The following is an 18,967-nucleotide window of genomic DNA, read 5'->3' as shown; positions in this document are numbered from 1 at the left end:
GGCTTCCGAGATCTTTCATCTCAAAAACTTGTGCCATAAGCCTTTTGATTCCTCTGATTAAATCATCTGCATTTCCTGTTATAATCATGTCATCCACATACAAAGAAATCAAAATAATCTGCCCCTAATTATTGTACTTGGTATACAAATTTGGGTCATTTAAACACCTATGGAAGCCATGCTCTACAAAGAAAGAATCAACCTTTTCGTACCAAGACCTGGGTGCTTGCTTTAAACCATATAAAGCCTTTTTCCATCTGCAAACAAGATGTTCCTGCCCCTGCTTTACAAATCCTTCTGGCTGTACTAAGTAAATTTCCTCTTTTAAATCACCATTTAAAAACGCAGATTCAACATCAAGCTGGTGTAATTCCCAATTACATTTAGTAGCTAAAGCAATAAGCATTTTGATTGTATTTAACTTTGCTACAGGTGCAAAAGTATCATCAAAATCTATACCTTCCTGCTGTGAATATCCTTTTGCAACCAGCCTAGCTTTTAATTTCTCTATGCTTCCATCTGCATTCATTTTTGGTTTAAACAGCCATTTACATCCTATGGGTGTTTTATTCTTAGGCAGTTCAACTAAATCCCAAGTATCATTTCTAAGAATTGATTCCATTTCTTCATTCATTGCAGCTCTCCACTCCTTAAATTGACTAGCTTCTTTGTAATTAGTGGGTTCTACCGTGTTCAAAACCTTTGACATCAAAGCATAGTCTCTCAAATTAAATGGTAATTGAGTCTTCCTACCTGATCTCCTTGGTAGGGGACTTACCTCAAATTTGTTTTCTTCTGCTACAACTGGGCTTGCATTATCACCTTCTTGCTGTTCTTCTTTTTGCTCTTCTTTCTGCTCCTGCTCTCTTTCATCCTCGCTGCTTTCCTCCAACAACAATGGAATGTGCCAATCATCACCAACGTCATCTTTCCCTTCCTATACCTGTTCATGAAACACTACATCCCTACTTGCAAATGTCTTACGAGACTCAGGATTGAATAATTTATATGCTTTGAATTCTGTGCCATAACCAACAAAGATGCATCTAACTGCTTTAGGGTCTAATTTCTTCCTATCAGCTTTGGCTATATGGGCAAATGCTTTTGACCCAAATACTCTTAGATGGTTTACTGCTGGTTTAAATCCATATAGAGCTTCAAAAGGGGTTTTGAAGCCAAGATACCTGGTATGACTTCTGCTCTTCAAATATACAGCAGTGTTAATAGCCTCTGCCCAAAAACTATTAGACAGACCCTTACCTTGTAGCATGCTCCTTGCGCACTCCACCAAGGTTCTGTTTTTGCGCTCTGCAACTCCATTCTGTTGTGGTGTGTGTAGCACTGTATGCTGCTGAACAATCCCGTGAGATTTGCAGAATTTCATGAATTCCCTTAGCTTGTATTCTCCCCCTTGATCAAATCGGAGAATTTTTATACTCTTACCAAACTGTTTTTCCACCAAGGTTTTAAATTCTATAAAGCACTGGAAAGTCTGACTTTTCTTGTTCAAAAAATAAACCCATGAATATCTAGTGCAATCATCAGTAAATAACAGAAAATAATATGCTCCTCCTAGTGACCTTGTCTGCATAGGTCCGCATACATCAGTGTGCACTAGTTCTAAAATATCTGTTTCCTTCCTCCTATCATGCACAGGAAATTGTTCTCTATGCATTTTTCCTAAGGCACAACCATCACAATTTAACTGAATATTACGAAAGATAGGGAGTCCCTCAACCATACCTTTCTTCTGCAATAACATGAGGTCCTGCAAATTCAAATGACCGAACCTCTGATGCCAGAGTTGTTCGGCTGTCGATCCTCCTGCAACCATGGCTTGCTTTGGTATACTTTTTGCATCCAGTCTGTATAGGCTTCCAACTCGCATGCCTGTTGCAACTATTTCATTCCTGCAATCCTTTATCACACAATGAGTCTTAAAGAACTCAACTTGCATATCTTGATCAGCCATCATGGATACAGATATCAGATTTTTCTTAATTCCAGGTACATATAAAACATTTTTAAGGTGACTAATTTTTCCATTTGGTAACTTAACTTAAATCACCCTGTTGTCGCGCGGATTGGCACGACAACGCTCAGACCGGGGGCTGTCACTTTGATCCCCGGTCTCTCCGTTTAAGCCTGTCTCCCGCGGCTAAGGGGGGTAGACCCTGTGAGATGATGTGACCAACTGTCGACCAGTTGGTTGGGAGACACGAGATACGATGTACAAAAGCACGCGATGATTTGATTAACTTAGCAGACCAGTGCCTTGTTAGATTGGTGCCTAAATGATTACTTTCTAGGTGATATAAGATCATGAATCATAAACAGCAATCACTTATCATCAAATGATCAGAACAATGCCTCAAATATCCAGTAAAAACCACAAAGTTCCTTGAATAACGATATCTGGCAAACTAAGAGAAATAAATTGCCTTAAATAACAGTGAAACCAGATACTTATTTCGTATTCAGATCTCAGCATGAAAGATATAACATGATAAACAACTGAAACTGGATCCAAAAAGGAAAATTTTCAAAATTTTTTTTTTTTTTTTTTAAATAAAAATGAAAATTAAAAATTAATAGAACTAAGCCTAAATTTTTATTTTTATTTTTTATATTAAAAAAAAAAATGAAAACCTAAAAATTTAAAATCTAAAAACATTAACTATTCTAAAAATAAACTAAGGCTAAAACAATCAAAACATCACAATTAAAACTCTTTTTTTTTTTTTTTTTTTTTTTTTTTAATTTAAAAAAAATAAAATCTAAAAATAATCTAAAACTTAACTAAAGTTAAACCTAGAACAAAAATGATTCCTAACAAACAAAACCTCTCATTTTTATATTAAATAAAATCTAAAAAAATGAAACTATGTAACAATATCCTAAATAAATTTAAATCTAGAAAATAAAATAAATCAAATTCTAACTAAAATCAAACCAAACCCAAACATAAACGCATTTTTTTTTTTTTTTTATGAATTTATATGTAATAAAATGAAACTATAAAAAAACAAAATTAAGATCTAAATACGTAACAAAAAACCCTAAATTAAACCTACGATGGTTAAGTCTAAACTAAAAAAAGGAAACGAAACTTAAAAACTATACCTCCTAACCTACGCAGGTATGCATATGCCGTAAAACTCAAAAATGCTGAACGTGAGCCAAACGACAGTTCCACAGCGTGTAAAACATAAGCCCACGACCAGGAAAAGCGAACGGCGGCGGAAACAAGGAAAACGAATCGGTTTGAAGCGCAGAGTTTGATGAACCACGTGATCTCCTTCAGCAAAATTCGAAAGGGATTTATGTTATTTCCTGGCAGCGTGACAATGTTTTCGCTGCAGACTTTCGACGGCAGTCAAGAAATCAATTCAACGCAGCTTATACCAGGAGCATGAGGTAGCTGCCGTCAGGAGAATGCAACAAAATCAAACGTAAATCCCTTGTCTGTACGCAGAGGAATGAAGGATGCCGTTAACTGGACGACATTTTATCCTGTCTCCGATTTTGTAAAGATATTGCCGGCAGAAAAGCGTTATTGCCAGGCATTTGCCGTGAGCTGTTTGGAGATAAGCAGACCGCTGATAGCAGATTATAATATTTTTAGAGCCTGCAGTTTCCAGACTCGAACGACGGATAATGATCTTTCAATCCCACGAAGATTTCTCAGATATGATGGCAAAAATTTTAGACCCTTGAGAGCCGAAATAGGGAACCTGCAAAAGAAATTATCTAAGGCCTGCAATCTAAAATGATAAAATCTCCTAAAATAATATGTACATAAAGCCAAAGTCAAAACCCTAATGAAAAATTTGCTCCTGATAAAAAACCTGTACAATAAAAACAGAACCCAAATGAGAACTGTGTGAGGCAAAAGATTGAAACCCTAGAACACAACAAAAATTGAAACAAAAAAGAAAACTAGATCAGAAAAATTAAAACCCTATGACAGCTTAATAATTTACAAATTTTTGGCCCCTGAAATAGCCAGATTCAGCAGATAAGAGCAGAAATACTTTCAGAATATCAGAGATTTTGAACTTCACTGTGAACAGAAAGAAAAATCTCTCAAGTAAAACAGAAAATAAACTCTTAATGATTAACCCAGGGCACAATCAGCTGGGCTCTGCACAGAAAAGCCTGTGGGAGTCGGCTGGTTCAGCCTAGAACTTCCCCAAACGCCCACCTGTACCTTTTACCTAAAGATCTCCTGCACACTTCAAGCAAACATCAGTAACGAGGGCAAGAAATGCTGCAGGATTTCAAGGAATAATGGAGACACCTGCCATTATTCCAGAAACCCTCAACATTCAAACCCTAGCACGTGAGCAAGATACCTGTACTCACAATACTCTGAAAACCAGCTATTATTAACTGCTGAAAACTAAAATATGCAGAAAAAAAAACAATCATCTCACAGCAATTCCGGAGAGTAACACTAGCCAGTTTTGAACCCCAAAGTCTTTTTATTAAACAGAAAATCAGATTACAAGAGAGCTTTTCAGTACAGACTCACAGATCAGATAAACTAAAAATGACCCTAAGACCCTACATAAAGGAAATGATCCCAACGGCTAGTTTTGGGTGATCCACAAAAAATATTATTATTTTATTGCTTAGGGTTTTTGCTTTATGCTTTTTATTTTTTATTATTTTTTATTTTTCAAATTTTTTAATTTTTTAATTTTTTATTTTTTTTATTTTTTATATATGAATTTATTATTTTTATTCATTAAAAAAAAAAAAAATAAATAAAAAAAAAAAATTTAAATTTATTTTAAGACGGATCATCAAACCCAGCCGTTGGAATCATCACCTAACACCTAGGACCTAGGACTCATGAGGGGATTTACAACATTTTCAACCCTCAAGACACATTTCATCATGATTTTTTTACAATTTTTACAATTTACATCTCAAAGGGATGAATCCACTTTAACATAGACCCTCATAGACCACCCAGATCTGCGACACAACTATAATCTAGCAGAGAAACACGCTAGGATTCTCCTAAAGTCCTAATGACGAAATGCATCCCGGCTTTGGGGTTGGGTTTGAAGGAAAACTCTGCCGATCCATGGATCGGTGAGACTAAAAACCTCCCGGGACGCAGATTGTCATTAGAAAGTTAGGTCCACCTAGGCAACTTTACATACATGACTCTGATCTGCTTAGATTATTTACATTTCAAACATGCAGACTGGGTTTACAACAAAAATGATCAAGCTGTCGATGACTGTAGGCTGGCACAGACATGTCGCTCAGGAGCTATCCTTCTCTGCCAACAGGAAGGAGGTGTACTGCATGGGTAGTTGACCAGTAGGGGTCAACATCTGGCTCTGCTTGGGGACACGTTGCTGCTTGCAGGAATGTGAGAATCCAGAATCTGCATCCATACAACACAAAAATAAGTAGCGTCCATCCCAAAAAATCAGCATATTCCTTAAGCACAGGAAAGACAAAAGCTCTTCATTTATTAACTATCTAAGGCAAAAATAAAAATGCGGAAAAACAAGGAGTAGGGTTAGGAATACGATACAAAGGATGCCCTGGGGCATCAGATGTGTTCAATATAGTGCATACTGAGCATTTGCCTGCTTTCAGGCAAATCTGTCGGCTGCTTGTCGGATGTACCATGTCCCATTTTGCATATGGTAGGACTCCTTCCTATCCGAAAATCAAGCTGCTCACGGCCGTCTGATGCATCAAATCTTCGTCTAATCTTCTTCCTCTTGCGCTTTTTCTTTCTGGCAGGATGAATTACTGATGATTTGGAACTTTCTGTTTCAAAACTATCAGATGAAGTATGCATGATATGTCTTTCTTTAGCCCGCATCTGATCTTTATCATTCTTAAGTCTGTCCGGATCACCTTCAATTAACCATCTTTCAATCGAATCAACAACCTCCTCATAATAAGATGGATCTTGTTGCAGCACATGAGAAGGCTCCTGATCTATTGATGTCACCTGGTTTCTTTCATCTTCCAATTGCTGAAACCTTTGAACCTCTATTCTAAATGCATCTATCTGACTAGAGTGTTCAACCTTTACAACACTAATTTGTCTGGCATGGTGCTCTTGCATGTCTTTTATTACTTTATCATTCACTTCCTTTATGTCCATCAAGCAATGCTGCATAAAATCTATTTCTTCTTTATGATTTGCTTGTATGTCAGCCACTTGATTATTATGATTGAAAGTCATGATGGTCATTTCCTCATCCATGGTTAAAAGCTTATTTTGCATAGAGTCAATTTCCCTATCATGATCAGTTTTCATGGTCACCATATTTTCCTCTAAGACTGACATCTTGCTATGCATGATTCTAATTTCTGTTTCATAATTAGTTTTTATGGCCTCAATTTCCTTAGCATGCTGATTTTGTGTGACCTCCAACTCCCTATTACGTTTTTCTAGGTGGGTGCATAAAGTTTTGACATCATTGATAAGACTAGTTTGATTGCTTTCCATATTTCTTACCAGCATCATTAGATCTTGTATAATTTGCTTTTGTTCTTCCCTTTCACTATTATTTGTCCCTGATTTTCCACTATGATAATCTGCAATATTTCCGGTTGATGACACATTCTGATCTTGAAATCTTTCTTCAACAGCTGAATTACTTTCTTTCTGATCAACAATTTTAGAAGGCAATCTGTTTGGATAACCATATCTATCTTTAAAAGCATCAACAATGTCTTCTAAAGAAGTGAAAGAATCCTTAGGAAAACTGTTAAACCAATTTAAAGCATCATCTTCTAAAGTAAGGACAAATAAACGCATTTTGATATCTTCATGATTAAACTGAGGGGATCTGCAATATATGATCATGATGCGATCAAACAAGCCTAGATGCCTTCTAACAGCGATTGGATCACCACCTGAAAAAATAGGTAATTTAGGAGTGGCCTCCTCCGGAAGATCATGGAGACGGTGAGTAAAACGACACGGTTTAAATGAATAATCCATGATGAACAGTAAGGGATCAGATGGATGATAGAACTAGCTCTTTGCTCAAGAAAATCAAAAGGTGAAAGAAGTGGAGTCGCCACTTGAACAATAAAACTGATTCTAAGATCCAAGAAGAAACCACAAGCAGATACGAGGAAAGATTCTTGTCTGGGAAAAATGAGAAAAGTGGAGTCGCCACCCAAACAAGAAACAAAACCGAAGAGATGCTGCTGATATATGATGAAAAGACGCCAGAATATTGAATCTGCCAGCTCAAATGAGAGGTGAGAAGATGAGAAGCTGAATGTCGATGAAACCCCAAGAACAGAAAAACTCTGTCCCCGGCAACGGCGCCAGAAAATGTTGTCGCGCGGATTGGCACGACAACGCTCAGACCGGGGGCTGTCACTTTGATCCCCGGTCTCTCCGTTTAAGCCTGTCTCCCGCGGCTAAGGGGGGTAGACCCTGTGAGATGATGTGACCAACTGTCGACCAGTTGGTTGGGAGACACGAGATACGATGTACAAAAGCACGCGATGATTTGATTAACTTAGCAGACCAGTGCCTTGTTAGATTGGTGCCTAAATGATTACTTTCTAGGTGATATAAGATCATGAATCATAAACAGCAATCACTTATCATCAAATGATCAGAACAATGCCTCAAATATCCAGTAAAAACCACAAAGTTCCTTGAATAACGATATCTGGCAAACTAAGAGAAATAAATTGCCTTAAATAACAGTGAAACCAGATACTTATTTCGTATTCAGATCTCAGCATGAAAGATATAACATGATAAACAACTGAAACTGGATCCAAAAAGGAAAATTTTCAAAATTATTTTTTTTTTTTTTTAAATAAAAATTAAAATTAAAAATTAATAGAACTAAGCCTAAATTTTTATTTTTATTTTTTATATTAAAAAAAAAAAATGAAAACCTAAAAATTTAAAATCTAAAAACATTAACTATTCTAAAAATAAACTAAGGCTAAAACAATCAAAACATCACAATTAAAACTCTTTTTTTTTCTTTTTTTTCTTTTTTTTTTCTTTTTTTTAAAATTTAAAAAAAATAAAATCTAAAAATAATCTAAAACTTAACTAAAGTTAAACCTAGAACAAAAATGATTCCTAACAAACAAAACCTCTCATTTTTATATTAAATAAAATCTAAAAAAATGAAACTATGTAACAATATCCTAAATAAATTTAAATCTAGAAAATAAAATAAATCAAATTCTAACTAAAATCAAACCAAACCCAAACATAAACGCATTTTTTTTTTTTTTTATTATGAATTTATATGTAATAAAATGAAACTATAAAAAAATTAAATTAAGATCTAAATACGTAACAAAAAACCCTAAATTAAACCTACGATGGCTAAAAAAAGGAAACGAAAGTTAAAACTATACCTCCTCACCTACGCAGGTATGCATATGCCGTAAACTTCAAAAAAAATGCTGAACGTGAGCCAAACGACAGTTCCTCAGCGTGTAAAACATAAGCCCACGACCAGGAAAAGCGAACGGCGGCGGAAACAAGGAAAACGAGTCGGTTTGAAGCGCAGAGTTTGATGAACCACGTGATCTCCTTCAGCAAAATTCGAAAGGGATTTATGTTATTTCCTGGCAGCGTGACAATGTTTTCGCTGCAGACTTTCGACGGCAGTCAAGAAATCAATTCAACGCAGCTTATACCAGGAGCATGAGGTAGCTGCCGTCAGGAGAATGCAACAAAATCAAACGTAAATCCCTTGTCTGTACGCAGAGGAATGAAGGATGCCGTTAACTGGACGACATTTTATCCTGTCTCCGATTTTGTAAAGATATTGCCGGCAGAAAAGCGTTATTGCCAGGCATTTGCCGTGAGCTGTTTGGAGATAAGCAGACCGCTGATAGCAGATTATAATATTTTTAGAGCCTGCAGTTTCCAGACTCGAACGACGGATAATGATCTTTCAATCCCACGAAGATTTCTCAGATATGATGGCAAAAATTTTAGACCCTTGAGAGCCGAAATAGGGAACCTGCAAAAGAAATTATCTAAGGCCTGCAATCTAAAATGATAAAATCTCCTAAAATAATATGTACATAAAGCCAAAGTCAAAACCCTAATGAAAAATTTGCTCCTGATAAAAAACCTGTACAATAAAAACAGAACCCAAATGAGAACTGTGTGAGGCAAAAGATTGAAACCCTAGAACACAACAAAAATTGAAACAAAAAAGAAAACTAGGTCTATCAAAATAAATAAAACCATTTTAGTGCATCTCTTCTCCCGGCCCAGCTGTTGTGGCAGTTGGCCTTTATCTTTCCTCAGGGTCTACCCCCCTTAGCCGTGGGAGACAGGCTTAAACGGAGAGACCGGGGATCAGAGTGACAGCCCCTGGTCTGAGCGTTGTTGTGTCAGTTCGCGCGACAACACACCCCATAACCTTTAATCTCGTATCCACTATCATCTCCTAGGTATATCTTTGATCCATTTATACTTTCTTCAAGAGTATCAAAAAATTCCTTTTTACCTGTCATGTGAGAGGATGCTCCAGAATCGACATACCAAATATCGTCCTCATTAGATGCTGAAAGGGCACAGTCGACTGTGAACAGTCGAAATTCATGACTGAAGTCTTTATCTTCTTCAACAAAGTATCCTCTGTGCTTTGCATTTGCCTGCCTCCTCTTTGCATCATCAGCGTGCTTCTTATAACATTCACTCTGTATATGACCCTTCTTTCCACAATAATAACATTTCTTTTCAGAATGATTTGCAAGCATACCTTTATGAGAATGTGAATTCTTATGTGATGTTCCTCCTTTCTGCTTTGATTGCTGTTGTGACTGCTTTCCTTTGAATGATCATCGTTTCGCCATTAGTGCAAGATCATCACTCTGGGGGTTCAAGTTCTACCGCCGCTCCTCTTGCTGCAAGATCCCTGTGAGATCATCAAATGTGGGCGCTTTCTCCCTTGCCGACAATCCAATGATGAACGTTTGAAATTCATCTCGCATCCCATTCAGTGTGATTGCGACAAGATCAGAGTCAGACACCGTCACTCCGATGTTCCCCAATCCGTCTTTCACATCTTTGATTCGCGCAATAAATGCAGCAGCAGTCTCATTTTCGTTCATCCTCATCGAAAATAGCTTGCTTTTAAGTGCCAAGACTCGGCTTGTGTTCTGGGTCTGATACAAATTTTTGATGGTCGTCCAGATCTCTGCGGACGTTTTACAGTCTCTGATGTGCGCAATAACGTTGTCCTTCACAGACATCTTCAGCAAAACTTTCGCCTTGTTCTCTCGTTTTTCCCAGTCTTGCTCCTGTGGCCCTGCGTTCGGCTTCTGCTCATCGCCTGTCACTATGGACCAAGCATTCGCACCCTCAAGCAAGGTCTGGATCTTAAACTTCCAATTCGTGAAGTTAGATCCATCAAGTTTACCAGACTCGTTAAGGTAAGATTCCATCGTATTACTCATTCTGACCAGATCTACAAAATGAATCTACCCAACAACAAAAAACGATACCTGTCAGATCGATCTGTCACTTCTACCACCGATCTACAGTGTCTGGCAATCCCGCTCCAATGAGCAAATTCGGCGTTTTCAATACAGCCGAAGAATTGATCTGATCAAAATTGATCCGATCTGCCTCTCCCGGATAGATCTGCAACTTCGCCGATCTGCACCCCTCGCAAATCGCCAAACGAAGATGAGGCTTCCCGCAGATCCCCTTGAAGGTAGATTGGCGCTTTCCCGAGCGTAAATCCTGCGCCAAGATAAAATCGGTGCGAGGCAAAATGTATGGCGCGATTTTCCCCTTAAATTCCACGCCAATCCAATATTCTGGCGCTCTGGCGCGATTAATCCCCAAACAGTCGCGCCAATTTTGCCTCCTGGTGCTACTGTCAGCGCGAAAAGTGCGCCAATTCCCTTCTACTCAGGAAAAAAAAATTCCCGAGTCCGAGCCAGGTGTTCTGCAGTCCACCTGCTCAATTGAGCACAGAGCTCTTGTGTACACGCGGCCATAGAGGCACTTCAAGCCACACAGGCAAGCTAGCTACAAAGGCACTTCAACCACAAAGGTGATAAAAGATCAGGCTCACCCAATCTAAGCTCTGATACCAAGATAAAATGTGAACAGAATTGAAAAGAAAGAGATGTAGCTCTCAGGTGTGGCCTGCACCTGGAGACTACACTCGCAAAAACAGAGAGATCACTCTCGTATACTCTATTGTTCATCAATGAAAGATTACATCATTAAATACAACACTAGGAATTAGGAAGTTGCAACCAAACCCCTAAACTCTAGGAACTAATCCTAAACTAGGGAGAATGTTACAACAATGTAACCATTTTCTCCGTTAATACAAAATAATATTAATTATTTTCAACTTCTTCCTGATATTTCATTGCTTGAACCTTCTTCTTCTTGATATGTCCTTCTATCTTGAGAGTTTGAGGAGTGGTAATTCCTGCCAATGCAATACAAGATATGGTCGGATTCATTTCTTCTTTCTCTAGGGTTGGTTCCCAATGTATATCCTCTTCTTTTGACGTTTCTTGATCCTTTTCTTCCTTCTCTTCACAATCTATGTAAAATAATTTCTTCTCAGCACATTTATGACCTTTAATGTATTTTCTATCACAATTGTAACAAATCCCTTTTGCTCTTTTTTCTTCCAATTGTTGTGGTGTCAACCTTGTAGGTTGTGGAAGGCTAGGAGAAACAACACTTCCATCTTTATAGTTGTGAGTGGTAGACTTCCTTGCTACCATAATTTTTCTTTCTACTTTTCTTGCTAACCTGTATGCCTTCCCCAATGAATCAGGTTCCCAAAGGCAAACCTCATGTTGGATGTTATCTTTTAAAGTCCCTATGAAGGCATCAATCCTCTGCTTCTCTGGAATATCATTTACCCTTATATTCAATTTTTGGAATTTCTCAATGTGCTCTGCCATTGAACCCTTTTGTTTGAAATTTATCAATTGGCTACAGAAGGTGTTGCTCTTTCTTTCCTCATAATGTGCTATCATTTCCTCCGTTAAAATTGACCAGGTGACAAGTGCTTTACGAAAACAAAGCCTTTTATACCATACAAACTGATTCGGTTCTAAATATAAAGATGCAATACGTACCTTTTGTAACAGTTGTACATCATGTACATCGAAATATTGCTTCATCTGTAGTATCCAATTTACCAGATCCTTGCCATCAAACTTCCTCAAATTGCTTTTTCTTGATTTTAGGAGCTCGATCTTGAATCTGATGTATCTCTAAAATTTCGGATCTCCAAGGTCTGAAATTGCAACTTGCGGTAACCCTCTGCGTCCTCTTTCCAAATCCACCAATCTGATCGAAATTGGATTCTCCAAGAAAGAGTTATGCTCAATCTCCCAAGATGACCTGATTATATACTTTTTGAGTAGAGAGAATTTGTACGAAGTACCACGTATCACTATTTCAACCTTTGGCCCTGAAACTGATACACAGACAACTACAGGTCATCCTCTTTCTGTAAGTTCTTACGAAATTTCAATCGAATGCTCAGAAAGAAAGTTATGATGATTTTCCCCAAGTCACCTGTTTGAGATATAATTCGGGATCCTGCAAAAACCCGAACTTACTTGGATCATATCTCCAAAAATATAGTGTGACAAGATCTGAAATTCGGACCCGAGGTTCACAGATATTTCGGCTCAAATGGGTTTATTTTAGCTTCTGAAACGTCGCAGAATTTTTTTTTAAGCGAAAATGCCACGATGACTTGTTTGGAGCAGCAAAACCCTAGAATCCAAAGCTCTGATACCAAATGTTATGCAACCAGCTCACAAAATAGAAGAAAAGATAGATCAATGCCTTCAAAATCAACCTCTTCGAGGGGGCAACCTCCTTTACATTACACAAATGAACAATTCTTCGATGATACAAATGACAAGACCTTTCTATATATAGGAGTCTAAGGGGTTCCAATACAATCAGAGCCTACATAACAATAATATTGTAGGGACACAACAATAACAATAGTGGGCTTCTATGGGGCATAATAATAACAACATGAGGACTAAATGGGCATAATAATAGAATAAGGGGGTCGCACTAATAACAATAAGGGGTTACACTAGTAGTTTATGGACCTAACATCTATGCACACCTATTGCAGGTTGTTCTCCGAGTGCAATTTCCGTCGAGTTATACTAGAGCTATCATACCACTTCGTCACCCCGGTGTACAGGATGATCTTTGAGCAGGATCTGCCTTGCATGTCACAGGCAACGATGGCGGCATTGGTTAACATAGCAAATTGGTATGCCACACCCCTTGGCACCTTCATCCGGATGTACAATGCGGAGAAGACTCCGCATGTTTTACCGAAGTTTTCCATGGACAAGTTGATCATGCAAAAGGTTGCATACCACATCTCGACAGGGTTGTCAACGAGACTGCACAGGAAGAAGAAGGCACCTTGACCCGCTCTTCCTTTGCAAATCGGGTTGTATGAAATCTAGAATCTCAAGCATGCTAAGGCCGAGACGGAGGAATTCAAGAGGTTCACCTTCGACACCAGAAGTTTCAATCCATATGACCTACATCGCTTAGTGGAAAACTGTGGTGCAAGAATGTATCATCCTTGGATCCACAAGGCATGTCATTGGCCTAAGGAAGACCCATGGAGATACTACTACAACTCCTCAAGGTTTAATGAACCAATCAGAGTGACTATAGAATGGTTAGCAGTGCATAAGGCAGCAGCATCTCAGAGAGCAGCAACATTAGCAGCAAACCTGCGCACGACAAAGGCAAGAGGAAGGTTGTCGAAAATGTAGAGGCGGAGCAAAGCTGCAAGTTCAAAGCAGATCCAATTGTATTAAGAACAACTTTGGAGATTGAGGCAAAGAAGCGACAGCGCAACAGAAGGATTGCACAAAGAGAGAGGGAGAAGCAAAAGCTCGAGAAGGCAGAAAAGAAGTTGCAGGAGATGCAGCAACAACTAAAGGAAGCGCAGCAGGAAGAAGAATAGAAGGAAGCGTAGTGTTGATGAAACTGCGCCAATACAAGTTATTGACTCATCACAGCTGGCAAATAGCAAACACAGTGAACAGTGGTAGGAGCAGGACTTTGCTCAAGAGATTGAACAGATGGACACGGATGTGGTTCAACCAAAGCAAGATCAGGATACAGACCTCATGCCCAAAGACCAGGAGGTCACTCCACCGACTTCACCAGATCCGGGAGCAGAGCAAGTCCCAAGTGATCAAGGAGACACTGAAATCCTTGAGGACAATCCGGAAGCAGATGTGCACAACATATCCTTTGACGAGTCACAACACAGAGTTGTGTAGTCACGCAAAGTGCCCAATCCAGATGTCCATGCATCTCCTATGCATTTTCGAGAATGAGTGATCGTGTCTGATGTGCACAAACATCCAGCTGTAATGGCAGATGCTACAAAGGCATATGCCGAAGCCACCAGCTCAAGTGTGATATTCTTGATAGCTAAGAACGAACGCATGGCTAAGGAGTTGCAAGCGGCCAAGTAGGGAGAAGAGCAAGCTACAACATCCACCAGAGCAGAGTTGAAGAAAGCGATACTCGATGGAGCATCGTCTCTCGAAACTATCATGCAGAAGCTATACTTCAGGTTCGTCATCGCGCATAAGTCAATTGTCCATCTTAATGCTTGGCAGCAACGCTGTGCTAGGAGAGCACACATCTTGACAGACATACACACTGTTGTCAATCACATGCAGATATGGACAATGAGGTACAAGGGAGCCCCATTGTACTTGCCAAAGATGATGAAGCCAAAGGCAGTGGAGTTGAAGACACGCATCCGGAGTCAAATTTGAAACTATGAGGAACTCCCATAGCTCATCACCAGCTTACAGGCTTCACATGCACGAGTGTTCAAGAGCATGGATGTCATTGTGTGTGCACATGCGATCCCATCCATTGGCGCACTCACCGAGGCAAAAGCAAAGAACCAAGTCCGAATGGAGTTGGACATGTACTTCGAGCAGTTGATGCGCATAGCCACCAACGTAGACTTACAGATGAGCACAGACACTATGCACCAGTATGTCATTGGTCCAGATGCACTCAAGACCATGATGCACATGCTATATGACAAGTTGGACAAAGGTGCCAAATCACTGTACCCGAATGCAACGGAGGCAAGAGTTAGCTTTCATAAGGATGTCACCACAGAGTACGCGAACACCGTAACAAACTACCAAGCTTGGCATCAATTCGCTACCACCAATCACCAAGAGGATGTTGACGAGTTAGTCTTCCCACGGCTGTCTTAGTCTTAGTGATGTCTTGCATGGCTTATTCAAGCCCATTTTTGTCTCACATGGGTACATGTGAAGATTGTATTGTAAACATGTTGTAAAGTGAAAGACCAAGTGTCAATAGTAGAATATAAACAGTCATGTGTAAGTTAAAGAGTCATGAGGGTAGTTGAAGAGTCACAAAGGGGAATGTCAAGGGTCACCCCACCCTTTGCTATATATAGAACCTCATAACTCATTGTACAGGCTTTTGGGAGCCAAGCTTCTGATAGGTATAACTTAGAGAAAGCTTGGAGTGTATTGTAACGAGCCTTGGCTTCTCCACAGTGCAGAGCGAGTACATCTCTTTGGAGGAGCAGGCAGCAATGACTGTAACATTCCACTATTGGGGCTAGTGGTTGTCATGGTTGTATGTATGATTGGATATTTTACTCTTTTAATATAACAGAGCCTCATGCATATATTGTTATTGTAGTTCGGCTATCCTGGTTACTCTAACGATGTATGTAGTTGTAATTTACGCATGTATTTATGGAGTATTCTGTATGTGTTTGTATGAATCTTATCGAAGCGTGTTGTTGGTATAACTCATCACTTTGGATCGTCGGCTATCCTACTTTCCATCTCATGATGTCTTTCAGCTCGTGTGTTCCCTTTCAAGCTATGTGCTATCACAAGGTTCCAAGGAGCGCACTCTTCTCCCCTTCCATTTGTTAGAGCCTTTCTTGCACCTTCCTTGACTTGTTGCAAGGTCACACCCTTACTTCTAACAAGGACATCTTACTTACCTCTGCGTGCATCCGCATTCAAGGCAATACTATACTACCCACTGCTCGGACTCCTACTCCAAACGGTTTGAGGTCTAGTTGGGACTTTTTACCGGGGAGATTACCTGACATGTTAGCGGGTCCAGCACCGTCAACATGAACAAATCTTGCAACATCCAGCTTTGCAATTGCTTGGGGACAAGCAACATCCAGGAGAAGAGGACTGTAATGTCCCTTCCTAAATATTTTCTAAGGTAAGAGAACCCAATTTTGTCAATTTTCGTCTAAAGGCAAATTTTGGAGGCAAGACTTAGGAAAAGTGGGTCGAAGAGCTTTTTAGTGGAATGTGGGGGCCACCCACCCACAAATAATACACACCACTTAGTAGAGAATTCAAATTTCCTAAGGGAGGTCAAAATCATAGGAGGGACCCACATGAGACCAAGGGCCAGCAAGTATAAATAAGTGGAGAGAAGCATCATTTGGGGTTTTTGACATTTTGATTATCAATTGTTACTCTAGCTATTCAACTAAGTTACAAGTGCTACTTAGCACAAGAGCTTCCCAAGGAGTGAAGCTCAACCTTTCTTCAGTGGACCTTGAGTGCCACCCTAGGAAGGATTTCTATCTTGTTTGGAGGCTGAGAGAAAAGCATCACACAACACTACGCCATTCTATTTCAGCTGGGACGCAATAGGAAGTGCCACGCATTCTTTCAGGAAGATTGGTGTCAGAGCTAGAAATTACATTGTTATTGGGGTGTTTCTTGGCCAAATTCCAAGTAAAAGAGGAGGATTTGCAGGTGGAGAGAGAGTCCTTCAAGCCGTACAGATTTCTGGGCATAGAGACTGCGTCATCACCTATAGGTCTGGGCAGTGACTTCTGGGGGTCAAGTGAGTGGAGTCTTGGGCGGAGGATTGAGGAATTGGGTTGCTTAGATTTTGGTTGGAGGATAATTGTGGGGATTTTTCTAGCAATTTGGGAGCATCAAACATTATTCTCTGCTACAGGTGATATTTTTTGGTTGTGGAGAAGGGCCAAGCTATTTAAGGTCGAATTTTGAGGATCAAAACCAGAGCAAACCCTTTCTGGGTTTTTCTAGGTTTTCAGCAAGAGTTTCAGTCCTAATTTTACATAATTTTCTGGACAGATTTGAGGGGTTGGATCAAGGTCTCAAGACAGCAAGCAGTGCAAAAAAACTAGGCCAGCACAGATTTCCGAAGGACGAATTTCTACAGCAATTGGGCATCGACATAATGATCACCTGAGGCTTGTAGCTTGCCTTGAGCAAGCCTAGGTGTACTCTTTCTATTTCGTATTGTACTCCAGCAACTCAATATAAATAAAATTGTCCATTTTGGCGTTTGAGGAGCATTTTCTGTCTTATGAGTGTTTACTAAAAAAAAATTGTGTTGTATTTATTGCATGTCTTTGGTTATCACTATAAAAATTCTATTAGGAACATTACACATTCTCCTTTATCTTTCATTTTCATCCTTTTACTTTAATTTTTAACATTACCATGAAACGACTCAGGATGTTTGAGAGTAGTTCTAGCCTCATCGAACTTCATATAGAGAAAATAGAATTCCATATCCTATTCAAAATTCAATAGACTTAAAAGTTTTCAGGAATTCAGGATGAATGAGATTGTGGCATTTCATTAGATTATATCATGTATGAGGGTATGTGATTGTCATTTAATCAAGAGCAACAAACCCTATATGTGCTCATGTACCCTAGTGTTGGTGGTGTTAATTGTTGAACTCCTTTGTCACGGCCTTAGAAAAAAATTACCTTTCAATCAAGTCAAAATCATTGATCAAGCATGTTAAGCTTTTTCCACCATATTTTAAAGCTTGGATTAGGTAGTTTGATCAAAATTAGGCAATGTTGACTAATATCCCTAGACAATCAAAGTAAGGCAAAGGAAAGACAAGAGGAGAAGAATCTAGATTCTAGATGGTTGATGCTCAAATAATCAATCATTGATGTACAATGGATGTCATATCTATCTTGATTTATGTACAAATATGCATGTTTTCATATGTTCTACAACTAATTTCGTATTTTGGATGTTTTTTTAATATAAATGCAAAAAAATATAAAAAATGTATATATATAGTAGACTCTTCTGAGACACTTTGCTTCCTAGATTTTTGGAAAATGACACTTCCACGTATCCGCTTCCAAAAGATGTCCCCGCTTCATCCAACACTGAGTCAAAGTAGTCTCCAAAAGAGCTCAATTTTGGTTCAATTACTGTGGCCTCCTTTGCTTATTGGAATGAGCCCAAAATAATCCAATTCTAGGCAATCAAACTTCGTCAACTTAGAGAGGATACCTGTAGTCAAAGTTCTGCAATTAGGTGTTGAAAACCTAATCTTTGGGATTAGGAATCCTATGTAAATATTGTAAATATAAAAATAAGAGAAGTTGGAAGACAAAGAGACATTGGGAGATGAAACCCAATAGTCTCCCTCTCCTTGTATATAGTCATTTTCTATCTTAATGCAAATGCAACAATTCATTCGGAGTTACTCCTGGCCTGACATGGTATCAGAGCCAGCTCCCAGATTAGCCTTTTGTGCCATAACTCCTGCAAAAATCTTCCATTATTCTCTGATACATACTGTCCCTCTACTATATTTTGCATTACTCTTATCCTCTGCAAATTTTGGAACATCCCATTTGATTGAATGTTGTGTTGAGCTCCTTTTGAAGATGGTGTAATGGTCTGTGCTGAAGGTTTTTTTATGGTCGTATTATATGGATGGTGTGTTGTATTCTGCATTAATTAATTTTTGAGGGCCAATATATGTTGGGAAGCAAATGCACTGTGATGGGCATTGGGTATGTTGGTGTGAACTGTCTCTAGCAAACACAGTGGGTATCACGATGGTTGGAAACTGCAGGGGTGAGCATGGAACCATAGT

General features: G+C 39.0%; 1 protein-coding gene across 2 annotated transcripts in view; it reads right to left on the bottom strand.

Moving 5' to 3' along the window:
- LOC149164309 (uncharacterized) overlaps positions 1-18,967 on the bottom strand; it is a 275,786-nt gene that overhangs the window by 237,876 nt on the left and 18,943 nt on the right. The gene's annotated exons all lie outside the window — the stretch shown is intronic.

This window comes from Pinus tabuliformis, chromosome 5_1, assembly GCF_031772625.1.
Source record: "Pinus tabuliformis cultivar Carrire ecotype Pingquan chromosome 5_1, CPIR1, whole genome shotgun sequence".
Lineage (NCBI taxonomy): Eukaryota > Viridiplantae > Streptophyta > Pinopsida > Pinales > Pinaceae > Pinus > Pinus tabuliformis.
This window is presented reverse-complemented; position numbering and strand designations above follow the sequence as displayed.